This window comes from Pteropus medius, unplaced genomic scaffold (assembly GCF_902729225.1).
Source record: "Pteropus medius unplaced genomic scaffold, Ma_sr-lr_union100, whole genome shotgun sequence".
Lineage (NCBI taxonomy): Eukaryota > Metazoa > Chordata > Mammalia > Chiroptera > Pteropodidae > Pteropus > Pteropus medius.
Genome location: NW_024349222.1, coordinates 4,207,482 through 4,226,134, shown reverse-complemented (window position 1 = coordinate 4,226,134; position 18,653 = coordinate 4,207,482). Strand labels below are relative to the sequence as shown.

Here is an 18,653-nt window from a genome sequence, read left to right as displayed (position 1 = left end):
TATAATGAGGATTTAGGGAAGTCTGAGGGAAGAGGGTAAATATCAGAAATGGAGTTAGAATGCTAATAAACGTTATTTGTTAATATCAGAAATGGGGTTAGAATGTCATATATACGTTATTTGTTAATATTTCTTAGAATATACACTATACTTACTTGTTAATAAAGAAGAGACATGGCTTGTTTTTAGGGTTGTGAGATAGATAGTTGGGAATGTCCAGGAATGCCTGCTGCTATCAAAGTGCATTTTTCAAAATGTCGCATACTTCTGGCTCTGTGTTTTGCTCCTCACTTCACCATTTTCCCTACAAACCTTAGGAGCCACAGTCGACTGAGTTTGAGTTGGGTGAGGGCCCCAGCCAACCCCACCTGTGGTAATGCTCCACCATGGCCTCCTTTGCTACTACAGTGGCCATGTGACATGTCCAAACCTGAGAGCCAGTGCCTCAGCTTATTGTTGCCCTTTAGTATTTGTCTCCAAACTAATTACTAATTGATCAGTATGCCTGATCATTCTACTAATCTTCCAGTGGCTTTCATACTTGCTTAGAAGTATGCAAAAATATAGGGTTCCAAGGAGACACCTGTGTGTCCCTGCCACAGCTGGTCTCGAGGTTTCCGCCTGTCGATTTCTGAGCCCTGAGTCCCTACTTCACCCTTACTTCAGCCAGAGTAACTATATTTTTATTTAGTTAACCCATTTTCTTCTATATAATATTTCATTTCGTAAAAGGATGGCTTTGCTTAAACGAAAGCACATCGGGGAACTGCTGACGTAAGTTGTAGGATGGGTGCTCCGTATGAGGTATTGGCTAAGTCAATAGTGATTAGAAGTACAGGTTTTGAAACTAAAATATGAGGCATGGAAAGCTGATTTGTTTCTTTCCTTTACTGTGGACTGGAAACTAGATAATCACACCTGTATGTAAAGGTTGGTAAGGTACTGACTGAAGGCTTGAGCGACAGTTCTAGTGAGTAAAGGGAGTACACTTTAAGGTATAAATTTTATGACATTAATTTTTGTCAGTGTTATAATACAGCTTGTTTGCTAGAAAGCAGACTTTGGGGTGGATGAACAATTTTTGCATTGATATTAGTAATTGTATAGACTCGAATCAAGAGTTAATATCAACTCAATTACACTGTGAGATTTACTGCCTACCAACCTGAAGTTCTATAGGTGCTTGAGAATCACTGAATGTGTGCAGTTGTTTCTTTGAATTCTTTGAATTCCCTTTGAAACATTAACATTTTGAATTTAATCACACAGACCTCAGCAATCAGGTTTTAATTTTAAGCACACAGAAAAGAGCAAAATGTGGCTTTCTTTGAGTACATTCTGCATTAAGAACTAAAATCAATTTAACCTAGTTTTTAACTCCTTTAGGAGCCAAAATTAAGAATATCAAAAATTCTATTTGAAATCTAGGGCTCTGCTGATTAGTCATGTTTTAAAATTCTGAGTCCAAGGATTTTGGACTTAAGTTTGTAGAGCACACGATAACTTGTTTTCCGCTTGTGACCTTAGACTATAAAGTGGAGCTTATAGCTGGAGTCAGATTCCACCATTAGATAAACCGCAAGTTAAAACTTTGTGGCCCCTCCTAGAAGTCAAATCCATTTGAAGATCTAACAGAATAAAAGAATGGAAGCTTTAGCCATGCAGCCCAGGACTTAGAAGTAATACACTTCTGAGTTTTTAGAAACATATATGCTGACCCAGCTCATTTCTTACCTGTATTTGTATTGCTTCTCTGGGCTTTTACTAACTGGAAAGAAAGAGACAAAAAAGGTGAGAAATAAAATTTTATTCTATTTATTTATTATTATTTATGCCTATTTATTTATTATTATTATTATTTATTATAGCACCTGGTCTTCCTAGGTGGTCTCCTACCCAAGTACTAACCAGGCCTGACCCTGCTTAGCTCCCGAGATCAGACATCAGGCATGTTCAGGGTGGCATGGCCATAGACCATGGACCTTGGCTCCACTGGAGTGCAAACCCAGGACCTTCTGCCTGTAAAGCAGATGTGCTAACTGCTACACTGTGGAACCATGTCCAGAGAAATAAAATTTTAAAGAGATCCTTGTCCTCTTGCACCATTATTGTGCTGGGTAGTATTCACTAGCTCACTCTCTGGATCTCATTTTCTATGGATGGATATAAGATAAAAATGCTACTAAAAATGTTAGCTTTTCCCATGATAGGCTCTGCAGGCAAGATTACACTTCAGGAGTGTCTAGTTATGATGATTTTGCAGGAGACTGAAACCTCATTTTCTCTTCATGGGTCTCACAACTTTAGGGAATCATAATCATCACCATCACCGTTTATTAACTATTCTACTTTTTGCCACACTCTTAACAAATCATTCATAAAATATACAAAAAATCATTCATAAAATATACAAAAGATTTTTTCATATGAATGTAGATCTATACATTTATCCATCCTCAGTTAAATGTCTGATTACAGGAGTAATGTGTGGCAGACCTGGGATACAGAACAGGATGGCTTGATTCTCTAGCCTCTGACTACACGCTGCATCACTCTGCTGCTCAGCTGTGCTAAGCTTCCTGGCCTTCCACTGCAATGTGATCTATTCTGAGATAGGCACAGCTCTGTGAAGGGCACCTGGAGGTGCAGATGTTCAGACACGTCACCACGATGAAAGTCGCTACTATAAACCTAGGGCTTAGTGTGCACAGCACAAGCCACTTGCTTTCCTTCCCAAGAATTCAACTATTTTTAATGTTTATCTTTCTGTGTATACAATACCACCATCCAGAGATAGCCACTGTTAACATTTTCCAGATAAGATTGAATTTTGTATCCCTCCCCATGGAATTCAAATGCCCTCCTCCAGATTTCCCTGTGAATTCCCAGGGTACTTGCATTCTCATGGTTACGTCCTACGCTGAGCACAGTCTGAGGATCTGATTTAATTTAATTCAGACACTCCCTTCCTTGCTCACTCCTGCCTGTGTGGTCTCTGTTCAACTTGATGTCAGCCTAGATGTTCAGCCCAGCCTTTCACATCAATTAAAAATAAGAATGGCAACATTCTCTGCACACAGACAGACCCACAGGTACATGATAGGAACTATCATAAACACAGACATAACAGATTTTTTTGTGAGTATAACTCACTTAACAGATGAGTTGAGAAGAAGATGAGATTTATACTGAGGCAATGCAAACAACTTCACATCAAGTATTAGACACATCTGTTTCTTAAAGTCCTTCAACTCCTGTCGTATTGCTTGGCCTTTTTTTTCTTTTGTGTCACCTGTTGGGATTATGTTAAATTTATCAATTAATTTAGGAAGAGTTATCTTTCCAACGTTCTAACTTTCCACTTAAAACAGAAAACATCTCTCCATGTCTTTAAGTCTTTTTTATCTTTTGGAAGAATTTCATAGATATTTTCACATAGGTCCTCCACATTTCATGTTGCACTATTAAGTATCGGGTGATGTATTAATACAGTTGTCATATACTAAATCTTTCTTGACTTCTGGGGATAAACCCATAGTATCTATACAAGAGGAATCATTTAATAAACTATCGAACTGATTTGCTAATATTTTATTTAGGATTTTGTTTTTTCATTAGTAAGATAAGGAGTAATAACTTTGTTTTTTCAGATATTTATTTGAGGTTAGGTAACAGGATTATACTAGCTTAAGAGAATTGGTAGCTTTTCATTTTTTAAAAAATGTTCTTTAGGCAGCACTCTTCTGTGACTCATGGTTTAATGTCTTGGCAAGAACCCTTGGAATTGGCCCTAATATGCTGCTGGGATGGCTCCTTGAAGCTTTGACATGATGTGAAAGTTAGAGATGCTAGAAGTGGTTGACAAAGTATTAAGAAAGTGATTTGAAAGCTTGAGCAGGGAAACTGTTAGATTGGGTTTACTGCGTGAGAGCAGAGACGCTACCACTTGACTAGATTTCTCAGCAGGGCCAGGAGGAAATGGCCTTCCTTAAGGCATCAAGAAATAAAGAAACTGTGAGAGGTGACCTGGAGTGTGAAAGCTTCAGCTGTTTTGAATGGAATCCCAAGAAAGAGATCTCATTGTACTTGTGCTTGGTAATAGAAGAGGGGAGGGCCAACGACATAATAAGGGAGGCTTCCTTATAAAATGGCTCTACTTATTTCAGTATGGAGACAATCCAATCAATGTTTGACATTTCCAGTCACCTACACTGCAGAGAGGAATTACGATGCTGCCTTGAGATGTTTCAGACTGAGGCTCGAGCTCTTTAACAACCTGAATGTCAATTAGATTAGAAACACTAAAATTGAAGTGTGTGATAAATATTGTGGTGAAGATCAAATTTATAAATATTAGCCAGGAAAGGTATGTCTTCAAATATATTTTAAAAGAAAGCTTTGCAGTTTTCTTGTTAACCACCCATTTATGAAGATTCAAAGTAATTTGTATATTTCCTCAACTATTATCAAAATACCCTTGGAGGATAAAGATGGGACAAGTATTGCTCCCTGTTGATTCAGGGTGAGCAAGAGGAAATTAAACAAAATGCTTACAACCAGCTTTCTCAGCCTCATACATGGTTAGCACACACACACATTTCTCAATTTTCAGTGTACTTTCATCTGCATAAATATAAGTCTTAGCCACATCACTTATATTTGAAGACATTTAGTTTGATAAATGTGCTTGCTTATTAAGATACACTCATTTAAGTGGGGATAATAAAATGGTACTTTAAAAAGCATTATTATATTACTAAGACAAACAATATTTCTTATAAAGGACCCAGTCTTTTCTTTCTCTGCTTACTGCTATTAAAGAAGTATTTCATTTAATAAAAATCTTACCTTTTTTTTTCTACCTCCAATGTCTTTATTCCAGCCAATTTGTATGTCCTTTCCTGCTGGCCTTTGTGCCTCCCAGTTTTAGTCATCTTGAGGACCAGTCCTTCTGGTGAAAATAAGTAAATAACCAAGAGATTTTAAAAAGATTCAGTTAAAAAATTAGAGAAAGAACAATGATATAGAAACAGAAAAGAAGCCTATTAAAAACTGTAAGGGGCAAGAAAACTATGTAAAGTTCTATGCAAATAAATTCTAAAATCTTAAGCCATGGAGGAAACTGAAAATACCATCAATTTTCAGTTACCTTAAAAAAATGGATCACAGTTTAGTGGTTACTGGAGGGAAAGGTTACTGGAGGTGGGGAAGTAGATAAGGGTAAAGTGGATCAAATATAAGGTGACAGAAGGAAATTTAACTTTGGGTGCTGGCCACATACTGCAATATACATATGACGTATTATTTAATTCTTGAAACCTATATAATTTTATTAACCAATGTCATCCCGATAATTTAATTTAAAGATTCATTTAAAAAATGGATCCAAAACAGTATAGTTTTACCAGGTAATCCTCTTATATTTTGCAAGAGACTGAAGATTCTCTTGGTAAATTCTTCTAGTATATGGAAAAAAATAGAAAGCTTATATGATTCATTTTATATTAACCTGATAATAAAACTTGATAAAGATGGTACACAGAAAGAAAACCATCCACCAGTCACCTGAAATATACAGGAATAAGTATGCAAAAGTATAAAATAACATAAATGTAAATCGAATCCAACATAATATTTTTTTTTTAAAAAAGCATTTTTTTCTTACAGGAATATAAGAATGACTTACTAATAAGAAGTTATTAATATGTTAATTGGTCTAAAGGAGAAACACACTATGTTAACCTCAATTAAAATTCTAAAAACATTTGATAAATTTCAAAGTTCATTTTTAAGTTCAGCTCAAATTCTGCCTCTTTGAAAAAGCTTTCTTTGATTCTCTTGGCTGAAAGTAATTGCTACATTGAAATTTCATACCACTGCATTTATTTCTTGTTTATGACACTTTTCACAGTATATCTTGTATTATAAATAATTTTGGATATACCCCATCTGCTTTACTTAGCTATAATCACCAAATGGTAGAGATTCTGTTGTATTTATTTATCATCTCATAGAACCCACAGAGAAGAGTTTCCTTATAAATGCTTGGCAAATAAATAAATGCTTAAAAATAAGTACATCCTAATTAAAGCTGTAAATGCCAGGAAGTGTGTAGGTAAGAATAACAATTACTTATATAAGCATTTCCCATTGGCATATTATAATTGGGTACATAAGTATATACCAGAAGTCAGAATGTAATCTTTCCAACTGCTTTGTCATCATGCTACTTCTCTAACAATATATAAGGATTATATATATCATTCCATGGAGGGCAATGGTCCCCAACCTTTCTGGCATCAGGGACATTAGGCTGATAATCTGAGGTAGAGCTGAGGGGGTGATGCTAGCGCTGAGGAGCAGCTGTAAATACAGATAAAGCTTCGCTGACTTGCCTGCCGCTCACCTCCTCCTACGAGGCCCTGTTCCTAACAGGTCATGGACCAGTATTGGTCCTCCGTCTAGGGGTTGGGGACTCTGATGTAGGGTTTATGGTAATATTTACCTTTGGAAGATTACTGTTACTTTTTCCTTTTTTTTTTAATGTTTGGAAAACAGTTGTAAACTTTTTCTGGGCAGTGTCATAATGTAACGAAGGATATTAACTTATGTAAATATTTGAAAATCATAGAATCACAACAATTATATTGAGAAATTCTACAATAAATAGAAGTTCTTATTTTAAAAAAGTTCTTATTACATAAACATAAGTTCTTAATACATAGTTCTTACTACATAAACTCATCATCAAAACCAACTTGCCCTGTGAATTTTTATAATATCATTCAGGCTTTGTACTATTTGAGTTTAATTTCAGGAATTTAATATTTCCTAATAAAATAATTTTTGTATATTTTCAAATCTATTAACTGAGAATTATGCTCGGGATTTTCTTATGATTTAAAGTGACTTTTCCACAAGAGTGAATTTATCTCTTGTTTTACTCTCAATTTTAGTTTCTAAATAGATTTCAGAAGCTTGCTATTGTGAATTCTACCCACTCTAAGAACATTCTTGAAATTCTCATTTTTCTATTTTTGAGTTTATTAATATCTTTACTTAGCTTTACTTTTTTCTTCCTCTCCCATAAACTTTCCTGGGTCTTTTACAAATATTTCTTGAGTAGAGTTCTTGGTTTATTTATATTCATTAATAAGCCAAGTATTTAAAGCTGTAAATGTGTCTCTGAAAGCAGTTTTGGAATCATTATAGCAGTTTTGAAAGTAGAGTTCTTATCTTTTATTTTCTAGAAATCTTGTCTTTTTAGTTATGATCTTTTTTGCAAATTAATAATTGGAAGACTGCTTTATGATTTTAAGGGGTTGGTTTTCTTTTTTGTTTATTCAATAACATATTGTTAGACTTGCTTTATTGTGTTTGGATTGTTTTGTTGTAATTTGGGATTATTGCATGGGCAATTTCCCTTTGTTGGACTTCACTGAGTTGAGAGTGTATGTGTGTGTGTATGTGTAGGATAGTATGAGTTATAGCAAGGCTGATATTCCACTGATTTGTATTGGTTCATCTGTATTGATTGTTAAAAGAGTAAAATAATTCTGTGCTGTTTTGGTAAATACCGGCTACTTGGGTCTCCTAAGTTCTCCTGTTCTTCTACCTTAGCTGCCTAGATCCCGCCCTTAAGACTTCTAGAGTTCCCAATAATTCAGCAACAAAGGTTTGGCCCTATCAGGGTCTTTCAGAACATTTTCTGGTGCTCAAGTCAGTGTCCATTTTAATTTAGTTGGCCCAGGTTGTTAAATATTTTGAATATCACCTCTGAGCCTCACCAAACTTATTTAAGATAGGCAAATTCAACTACATATGCTTAGTCTAAAAGATATACAAATATAAAACAGTGCAGGTGATTTCACTTGCCCTTCCACTGCATGGGCATATGCTCTAGACTGAGCTTGGTCCCTGGTTCCGTGGCTTCTCGTGCTCCATTTGCGACAACCATGTTTGAAGTTACATACTTTTTGTGCTGCTTGATTCCTGAACACCAGGCAACTACAGTAGTCTCCCCTTATCTGTGGGGGATACATTCCAAGCCCCCCAGGAGATGCTTGAAACTGCTAGTTTCAAGATAGTACCAAACCCTAGACACTCATCCCTCAGTATCTACTGAGGGATTGGTTCTAGGACCCCCCGCAGATGCCAAAATCTTTGAATGTGCAAGTCTCTTACATAAAATGGCATACTGTTTGCATATACCCTACACACATCCTCTCATGTACTTTAAATCATCTCTACTTACAATACCTACTAAAATATAACTACTGTGCAAATAGTTGTGTACTGTTTACAGATCAACTTTCTGGAATTTTTTTTTTTTAATACGCGGTTGGTGGAATACATGGATGCAGAATCCATAGCTATGGAGGGCCGACTATGTACTTTGTTTTTTCCTATAGATAACATAAGTTTTACTTAAAGGAAGTCCTTTACGGCTTCTCTTTGGCATATCCGACTTGCACTTTAGGGCCATCATTAAGTAAAATAAGGGTTACTTGAACGCAAGCACTGCGATTCCACAACGGTTGATCTGATGATGGAGATGGCTACTAAGCGACTGATGGGCAGAGAGCACATGCAGTGTGGAGGTGCTGGACGAGGGATGGTTCATGTCCTGGATGGGATGCAGTGGAAAAGTGTGAGATTGCATCATACTACTCAGAGTGGTGTGCAACTGAAAACTTATAAATTGTTTATTTCTGGAATTTTCCATTTAATATTTTCAGACCATTGTCGACCACAGGTAACTGAAAATACAGAAAGTGAAACTGCAGATAATAGGGATGGACTACTGTACTTTATCTGGTTCTCACCCAAAGCAACGGTGATCTGTTCCAGTGGTAGAGGAAAACCTAGCCTGTGACATTTGTGGATAAATGATGGAATTCCACATTATTCTTTATGGGTGATTTAAAGGATTGTTAAAAGTAGTTTTGTTTATAAACAATTTTTACCTTACCCACTGGTCTTTAGAACATTGTCTCCATTGGGTGTACTCAATTTTAGTAAGTACTGTAGGAATGATTGGAGGGAAAAAAGAATTCTCTGTTTTAAAGTATAAAGTTACATATACCTAAAAGATACATATATATTGTTATTATTATAAATTGTATGTTTGATCTTTAGTCTACTTCATCAGTCAAAATTTGAGAGAGGTGCAATGCTATCTCCCAGAATATTGTGCTTTCCTCCCAGTCTCTTTGCTTTTACCAGTTTTTATGTATTTGATTCTATATGGTTTGGAGCACAATGATGCATAACCACTATTCTTTCATTGTGGACTTTATTTTCTGTCAACATAATATAATAGACTTTGTTCCATTTTGTGCCTTCTGTCTTGAATTCTACTTTGTCTGAAACTAATATTATCATTTTTGTTTTCTTTTCTCATTCTTTTTTCATTTTTACTGCTTGATAAACTCTTTGCCCATCTTTTTGTTTTTCAAATTTTGTGATTTTGTTTTAAGTGAGTCTCCCATAAGCATCAATTGGAAGGTTTAATTTTCCCAGAATATTTGTCATTCTATAGGCGATTTTAAACATTTATCTTTAATAATAAATGTTTTTAATCTTAACTTCTGATGTACTATTTTATGCTTTGATTTTTTTAAAAAATTTCCCTGCTGTTTGCTTCTAGTTTTTTATTTTTTCCTGTTTTTTTCTCACTCGACTTATATTTTTACATTTATCTTCTCTAGTCATTTTCGATATATATATGTGTATATATACATACGTACATATATATATTTATATATATATACACTGTTTTTTTATTTTAAAATAAATAAAGGTTACCTTTATGTTTTTCAAAACCACTCTTTTAACTTATACTTTTCCATTAATCATAATAAATAGTGAAACCATATTTTGAACATCTGTGTACGAGTGAAGAACTCAGCACGCATTAACTTTCTTTCATCCTGCCTTCAGCTTTCTAAGTCTTTGCTACCTTAATATGGAATTTGAGATCCAAGTTTCTTTTAACAGTACATATTTTTAATTTTAAGAAGGATTTTTGACATTAAAATATTGTAATAAAGAAAATCCATTTTTTAACTTTAATTCCATTGGTCTTTGTGGTTACTAGATGCTAACAGTAGGCTGATTGACAGTCTTGCTTAGCACTGTAGTTGAAATTCATTGTTTTTTTTTTATTTTTTATTTTAGTGGGAAGTTGGAAGAGGCTACACCAAAAGTGCTAGTCAGATGACAATTTAACTCTGAGATTCAGACTTTAGTATTAAGAGGATATATTTCCATTTCATGATATTGTTACTTAAATATGCCCTCACCTTTGGTGTATCTTAGTCCTTTGTTTTCTTTCTCTCAAAAACACGTGTAGTAAATTTGAATTTTCAGTTATGCTGGTTGGCAAATTTGAACTTTATTTTTTGAATTGTGCAAAGTAATGGAATACACATTCCCATTCCCACTGAGATTTAAGATGAGTCTTGGAAGAGGGTGACTTGAACAGGTAAATATACATAGGAAAGGGCATTCTTAGAAGAAAGACAATGTCAGCAATGGCCAGGAGAGAAAAGCCTGTAGAGAATTTGGGGCTAAAGAAACTATAAAGGCACGAAAATTTTGCAGTAGTTCAAGTGAGAGAATGAAAGTATGAAAAAGAGTTGAATGTGGAGACTAGATAGAGCTAGAATGGGCAGCATATGGTGATTGGATATGAATAGAGAGAGAGAGTTGTTGACAATAATTCAGAGTTTTTAAGCATCTGTTACTGAAAAGGTGGAGGCTTAAGAGACCATGGGAAAGGGAAAGTTAAGAGAAAATAAGATGCTTGGTTCATTCTAGACATATTGCATTCGAGATGTCTATCTAGGTGTCCAGTAGGCATTTTTACATGTCTTGATAGCTGAGAAAAGATTAGAACTAGAGACCTAGATTTGGAACAGGCAATAACTGAAGTCTTGGGAGTTGGTGAGATCTCTGTGAAAACAGAAATGAGTCTTCCATAGTACTGGTCAGGCCATAATCACTGGGCTAAAGCCATGACCACTCACTGAGTTTCCGCAACGAGGAATAATGGGAAATTAGATTCAAGAGAAAGCTGCTATTTTAGATTCATGGTGTTACAAATAGAGTAGTCATGTATTTCTGGTGGGATGATCAAAGTACTAAGGTAAATAGATACCAAGTAGAACCTACTGTGCCAAGCTCTCTGGCAGGGAAAAGGAAGAGTTACAAATTTTAACACTGTTTCGGATGTTTTTACATTTAAGATCTCATTTAGTCATCACTGTTGCTTATTTTGTCTAAGCCAGTTTCCTCATCTATGTTATGGGGATGACTAATTCACATGGTTGTTGTGAGAATTAAGTAAAGCAATGCATTTAAAATATCCGAATGGTAGTAGGTATTTAATAAATTGTAGCTATTATCCTACTACTAAAAATTTAGTAATTATCCATGTGTAATTGACACACTGCTATTGAAAAACAACTAGCAAATACCTGATAGTAGTAATTTGCAAACTGTGTTTTTTTAAAGAAATAGCAGCTCTAGGGAGGAGTCCAGGGACTGCTTCAAGGTTGGGGGAGTAGGTACAAAGCTGGGCTCCTATCTGTCTGCCAAGCCAGAGAAAGCATGATTTTATCTGTTTTAGTTATCAGACATCAGCACAAAATTTCACTTACATAAAGGGATTGGCTGGAGATAAGTGTTGCTTGAAATGAGCATAGACCCGAAGGTACAAAGGAGAAGAGCCATTATTGAATCCAGATAGAGCAGTAGTGAGGTAAATCTGTCTACCAGGCTGTGGCTTCTGTAGATGGTTCATCAGGCAAGGAGCTAGGAGAGTAAAAACCCTGACCACACTTTCCTTCCACCCTCCTATCTCCTTCTGGGGCTGGACATAGGCAGCCTCCATGGATCCAGAGCTAGGTGGAGGAGGTTTGAGGGTAGCTGGAGAGGGGCACACCTCGTCAAAATGTAGAGAAAAGTCAGGGACTAGCCTAGTTTTAGAAAGATTATGACGTTTAAATTTGTATATTAAATTTAACTTGAAAATGGACCCAGCCCATTCCCAGAGTATCTTAAACATTTAATGAAATTTCCTTTCTGGCTTTCATGTTTTCGGACTGCTTTCCCTCAAGTGACTGCACAGACAGGCTCTGTCTCCTTGCTGCCTGAAGAGTCTAGTAGATCTTACACTGTCTACTTGGGAAGATAAAGGAGGAGTTGCTCACATAAGCCATTAGAGTGATAAACTGCCTGGCAGCTGCTGTATATAGGAGCATAGCCTGTCCCACAGCCATACCTACTAGATACCATGTCTGTGCTGTCCATAAGACACAGCCTCTACCCTGTGCCATCTGAGAGGCTTCTCGGGGTTTGTGGGAGTGTGAGCCAAGCCTTGTAGGCTAAGCAAGAATTATCCAGTTGAACAAGGAAATAGGAGAAACATTGGAGGAGGGCATTACAGGACAGGAGCATAGCTCATGCAAAGATTCCAAGGACAATTCCTTAAGAAGAGTTCCTGACATGTTTGGAATGATGTCATTGCCACCGGAATAAATGTGGGATCTGGCAGAAGCCCAAGAGGATTATGCTATCACACTCAGGGCTTCTCAAGAACCCTTTCTTAACAGAGACACACATAGATTAGCACCTCTGAGACATTCAGGTCTGCTGTTTTATAGAGGAAAAATTCACAAAGATTTAGTTGGAATTCCACCTAGAATGTATCTGTAATTTGGAAGTATACGGATGATGATGATGATGATGATGATGATGATGATTTTATTATTTTTAATGCAGGGAAGGGACTGACCAGACAAACTAAGCTTCCCAAAGATGTGGTTTCTAATCATGGAAGCAATTCCTGAACAAAATATGAGGCGCGAGGTGCCCCTGAGCCCTCTTCCACTACTGAGATCATAATCCCACTGGTGAGCCAGAGGATTGATGCTGAAGCTACTGTCCAGCTTCAGAACAAAGAGAAGCAACGCATAACAGCTTAACTTTTAACAGATCGTACACAGACTCACTTTTACAGACAATGAAAAAAATGCAAAGGAGGGTCTTGGTCCAGCGACATGCGCACTGAGGCAGGGCGGGGCGGATGAAGGGAAGTTTTAGGCTAGGTGAGAGGTCTCCTTGAGGGTCAGCTGGTGGAGGCGCAGGGAGAAAGTGGCTTACGTTCGTTCGTCTCCAGTTGCCCCCTGGTCCTCCTCGAGGCTGCCGCCACACCATCATGCTGCTTGCGAAACGGCTTTCCCAGAATCACTTGTGTGTGCCGAGAATGGGTTTCCTGGTAAGGTCAGCCCTGTGAGAGATGTGGCAAGAATCAAAGGATTTTTAAAGAAAACACAGGGGAATCTTCCCTACCTCAAGACAGGCCTGTTTCCTGTTCATGTGGGTTTGAAGTGTGAGGGAGAGTAGGCACACAGCAGGACACAAAGCTGTTAGCAGTTCTTCCTTTTGTGCGTGTCTTAGCTCCAAGACAACTTAAAAAATAATTTTAAAAAAACCTTCCTCTGAGATTGACACAGACCGTAGTTTATACAAATTCACTCGATCAAACTGGCGTAATAAAGAACAAATCGTTCTTTATACAAAAGATAATGGTTTATATTTTATTTCTCCATTTTACAGATGAGAAAAATGAGACAGGACTTTAAGATGGAAGTTTTTAGTCCATTGTTGCATTGATGGTATCAGGCAATTAATAATTCACAAAATAGTCACCTGGGTTTAAGATACATTACTTTCAAACACTGTTGAATTCTTCTGGTTCAACTGAAACATATTGAAAATATGTACAGCCTGTCAAACAGTGCCTGGTGCTGAGGAATTGAAGATGAACAAAACAGGCCTTTTCTTCAGGGAGCTCACTCTCTAAGGAAGGAGACAGACATGTAGGTAATTCTTTAGAATGCTGCCATTAGGTGGATTAGTTGCCATATGCCTGTCTAAAATTAAAAACCTGTATTTTAAAAAGACAAAAGAAATACAATACTAGGTATGTAAAACAATAGGTGAACATCTACCTTCTTCCTCACTTCACTCCTGATTCCCAAGCCTGGCGACTTCATTAGCCAGAGATACTACTGATATTGGGTTGGTGCATGACTTCTAGACTTTATGTTTTGGTAAGAATGAGATCATGCTCTTCTGCACCTTGTTTTCTTCACTTAGTATGTCAAGGACATAATTCCATACTAATTTTTAATATTCCATTATATGTATGAACCGTTATTTATTTAGTCATGCTGCTACTTGTGAACTTTGCGTTGTTTCCAAATTGTGGCTACAGACTGCTAGGAATATCCTTGCCATAACTTTGCATATTTTTATTGGTAATTATGGAAGATATATTTTTTATTACAATTAAAAAATAATACACAATATAACTAACTTCATAATGTGTGTACAGTTTTATGAGTTTTAGTACATATGTAGATTCATGCTACCACTACCACATCAGAATCACCCCCCAAAATCTTTTTTGTGCTTCCTCTTTGTGGTCAAATCTCTCCTACTCCTAACCACTGGCAATCACTCACCTGCTCTTCATCCCTAGAGGCTCACCTTTTCCAGAATATCATATAAATGTATCATACAGTAAGTAGCCTCTTGATATTGGCTTCTTTTACTTGGCATAATGCCCTGTTGTTGCAAGTATCAATAGTTTATTCCTTTTTATTGATGAGTAGTATCCCATTGTGTGGATGTTTATATACATTTATCTATCGAAGAACATTTGGGTGTTTCCAGTTTTTGGAGATTATTAATAAATAGAGCTGTTCTAAACATTCATTTTATGAACATAAATTTTCATTTCTGTATGGTAAATACCTAGCAGTGAGACTGCTGGGTGATATGGTACATATGTCTTTAACTTTATAAAAAACTGTTAAACCATTTTCCACAGTGACTGGACCATCCATTTTACATTACTACCAACAATGAATGAAAGTTATAGTTGCTACATATTCTAGCTAGCACTTGGTATCATCACGGGTTTTTTGGGGGGTGGAGGAGGGTAAGGGTTTTTTTTTTTAGCCATGCTAGTAGGTGCATATTGGTATCTCGTGTGGTTTTAATTAGCATTTCTCTCATAGCTTATGATATTGAACATATTTCTGTGTGTTTGTTTGTCATCTCTATGTGTATCTTCTTCTGGAGAGGTGCCTCAAATCTTTTGCACATTTAAAAAAAACTGAATTGTTTGTTTTCTTACTGTTAAGTTTTGAGATTTTTCATATATTCTGGATACAAGTTGTTTATCACATATGCAATTCGCAAATATTTTTCCCAGTCTGTGGTTTGTATTTTAAACAGTGCCTTTCACATATCCAAGTTTAAATTTTGATAAAATCTAATTTAACAATTATTTTTCTTTATGGATCACACTTTTGGTGTAATAGCTAATAATTCAGTGCAACCCCAACATCATGAAAACGTTTCTTCCATATCCCAAAAGCTCTATATTTTTATGTTTAACATGATCCGTTTTCAGGTGGAAGGTTTTAGTTCAAGGCTGGCTGGCTGGCTGGCTGGCTTACTTTTCTTTGTATGTAGATGTCCAATTGTTTCAATAGTATTTGTTGAAAAGACCAACCTTTCTTTACTGAATTGTTGGAAGACATATTTTTGATATGAGCTGGTATGTTATCAGTATAGTTTAATTGTTAAAAGAATGAGTTTTGAAACACATCTGCCTAAATTTGAATATCAGATCTACCACTAATCACCTGTGTGACAATGACCAAGTATTTAACCTCTCTTTCCCTAGTCTCCTTTTCTGTAAAATAAAGATAATCATAGTACCTATTTTATAAGATCGCTATGACGATTAAGTGAGTTATGTGTAAAACACTTGGAGTCATGCCTGACATATGAGAAGTGATGAATTAGGTTAGCTTTTATGTAACTTTACAATTACCATAGATATTACAAGAAAGTCTTATAACTGTATTTTGTATTTCCAAGGAAATTCAAAATATTGTGATCATTTTTTTTCAAAATACTACAATTGGCTATTTGTATTTCTTCCTCTGTGAATTGCCATTGCTTTATTGATTTATAGAATTTATATATTATACATATTAACTCTGTTTTACATATAACGATTTTTTTCCACTTGGTTATTTTATCAATTATACTATCTGTCAACAATGTACATGTTCCTGTTTATCTGCCAGCACTAGATATTATGACTCTCTCTATTCTTTGTCAGTTTGATAGACAAATAATGAGATATCCTTTTAGTTTGTATTTTGGGATTTGTAGTCAGGTTAATCATCTTTTCATATGTTTATTGGTATATGTTAGCTTTTGCTGAGTAATAAATCATCCCAAAACATAATGATAAAACAACAGGCATTTACTATACCTTATGGTTCCATAGGTCAGTTGAAAGTTCTTTGGTCTAGGCTAGACTGGCTGATCTCTGTAGTCAACTGATGGCTTGGCTGGGGCGAGATGGTGTAGTATAGTTCACTTACATATCTGACAGTTGATCTATTGATCTATTGGACCTCAGCTGGAATGGCTTATGTCTACTCCATGTGGTCTCTCATTCTCTAGTTGGTTTTTCAGAGTTTCTCCTCATGACGGTCTCAGGGCAAAGCCAGTAAAAAAGCACTTTTAAAGCCGCTGTTTGTATTACATTTGCTAATGTTTCATTGCTCGAGGATAGTACAATGGCCATGCTTTGATTCAAGGGGTGGAGAAGTAAACTCAAAGCACTCAGTGGAAGAAAATGCAAAATAATGTGGCTACTTTTTTCCCCTATCTACTGAAGTTGGTTATTTGTATCTCTTCCTCTCTGAATTGCCACTGATTTACTGATTTATATAAATTATTTATATGTTATACATATTGGCTTTTTAAGTTTTACATATAACAATATTTTCCTACTTGGCTATTTAACTTTATTGATGTGATCTTTTGCTGTGTACAAGTTTTGGGCATTTTTTACAGTGAAATCTGTTACTATTTTTCCTTATGGCTTTGAGAATATTTTTGCCTTTGGCTGACCAGACTGTAAGCTTCTTGAAGGCAGAAACCATATTTTACTCTTTTCTTAACCCCTCAGAATGCAGCATAGAGCCCAGCTCATGTGCTTATTAAGTAAATGATTATTGAATGAATTCATTCACTGAAGGTCAGTCTCACTTATTTATCTATTAATTCATTAATCAGTACTTGAAAACTGACTTCTCTCATGGTGCTTAGAATGAAGCATAGTGGGTAGTAATGAAAATATCAGTGAGACTTGGGTTCAAATTCCATTTTTCTACTGTACGACCTTGGGCATATTATTGAACATCCCTGAGTTTCAGAATTTTGAAATGAAATTCCTTCCTTCAGTATTACTGTAAGAATTCAAGTGGACAATGTTTGTAAAACACCTAGGACCTATTATGTAGTATATAGTAAACAGTGCTAGCTTTCTTTCCTGTGTGACATAATCTGAGGACTGCTGGAAAAGCTAGCTATCATTCTTTGTCAGTCTCCTCTTAGCAAGTATCATGATCCTTGCTTCTTCCATTACAGACTCATTTCTTTGGTTGGCTCTTCTAAGAGTTCTCAGTGGGTTGTCACTTTAGGATATTCTTGGTTTTTATGTAAGCAAATCAAATTGCCTTATTTATTGGGAGCTGAAGATCAGAGCACTGAGGAGTTAAAGAGTTTTATTTAATTCTGTCTTGGAGGATATAGATATCTGTGGGAGTGGGCATGCATATTTTGGGCAGCATATGGGCAGAAGGGAATTTGGCAGATGATTGAATCGGAAGAGCCCAGAAAGAGAAGGCGACCTGGCTCCAAATACAGATTCCTCTCACAGCAGATACATTTTCTGACCCCTGGTAAACATGGTCAGTTGGAGAGCATCTCTCTCTCTGGTAAAATGGATGGGAAAGATTAGAAGGCAGCATTGTAAGGCTTGGGGGAATTTGTGAGGTGGCAAACCTCATTTCCAGGTATTCCCAACTTCTGTCCTGTGCCCTTTCCAGCTTTTTGGCTGCCTCTCTTCACTGTCTTCCTTCTCTTGCCCCACTTTCTACCAAACTCCAGGATCCTCCAGGTGCCATCCTGCCAGACTTGTAAACATTCCACATTCCCTCACATTCAAGATTTATCCATGTATACTGCTACTTTGGAGTGACAGAAGGGCTCCTGCAGAGACATCAGCACTGGCAGGCTGGCTTTGCCACTACCCTTCATGTGACCACTGACCAGTCTCTTTTCTATGGCCTCAGTTTGCCATTTATGAAGTGTGAGGCTTGTACCAGGCAATCTCTAAAGTACCGTCCAGTTTAAACAGTCCTTGATTTGATAGTACCGTGCTTCCTCCAGCACCACATCACTGAATGGAGTATGCATTTAAGTGCATTTAAGTGCATGTGAGACTTAAGTAAAGTCTCACTGTGTGGACGTTCTGTCTATTCCCTGGAATTAAAAAGTTTCCTGCCAACTGACTGAAGCTAATTCTAATTAGAACATATGTTATTTATCCTGGATGGAAAATTTCTGGTGTTCAAAGGTGGGGAGAGGATGCTGTTTCCTCCAGCAGACAGACGGTCCTATTTGGCTGGGAGGCAGGGATGGGAAGTAGGCATATTCTTTGGGCAAACTGGCTTGGCACAACTCCTGGGTGAGAACAATTTGTTGTT

At 36.5% G+C, this 18,653-nt stretch overlaps 1 protein-coding gene and 1 long non-coding RNA gene across 3 annotated transcripts in view; both read left to right on the top strand.

Moving 5' to 3' along the window:
- The window catches only part of LOC120617100 (uncharacterized), a 23,543-nt gene extending 14,126 nt beyond the window's left edge, over positions 1 to 9,417 (top strand). The window contains exon 3 of the long non-coding RNA XR_005656770.1: positions 7,451 to 9,417. This is a non-coding gene — a long non-coding RNA (uncharacterized LOC120617100). The remainder of the gene's footprint in view (positions 1 to 7,450) is intronic.
- The window catches only part of TEK (TEK receptor tyrosine kinase), a 96,002-nt gene that overhangs the window by 18,076 nt on the left and 59,273 nt on the right, over positions 1 to 18,653 (top strand). The gene's annotated exons all lie outside the window — the stretch shown is intronic.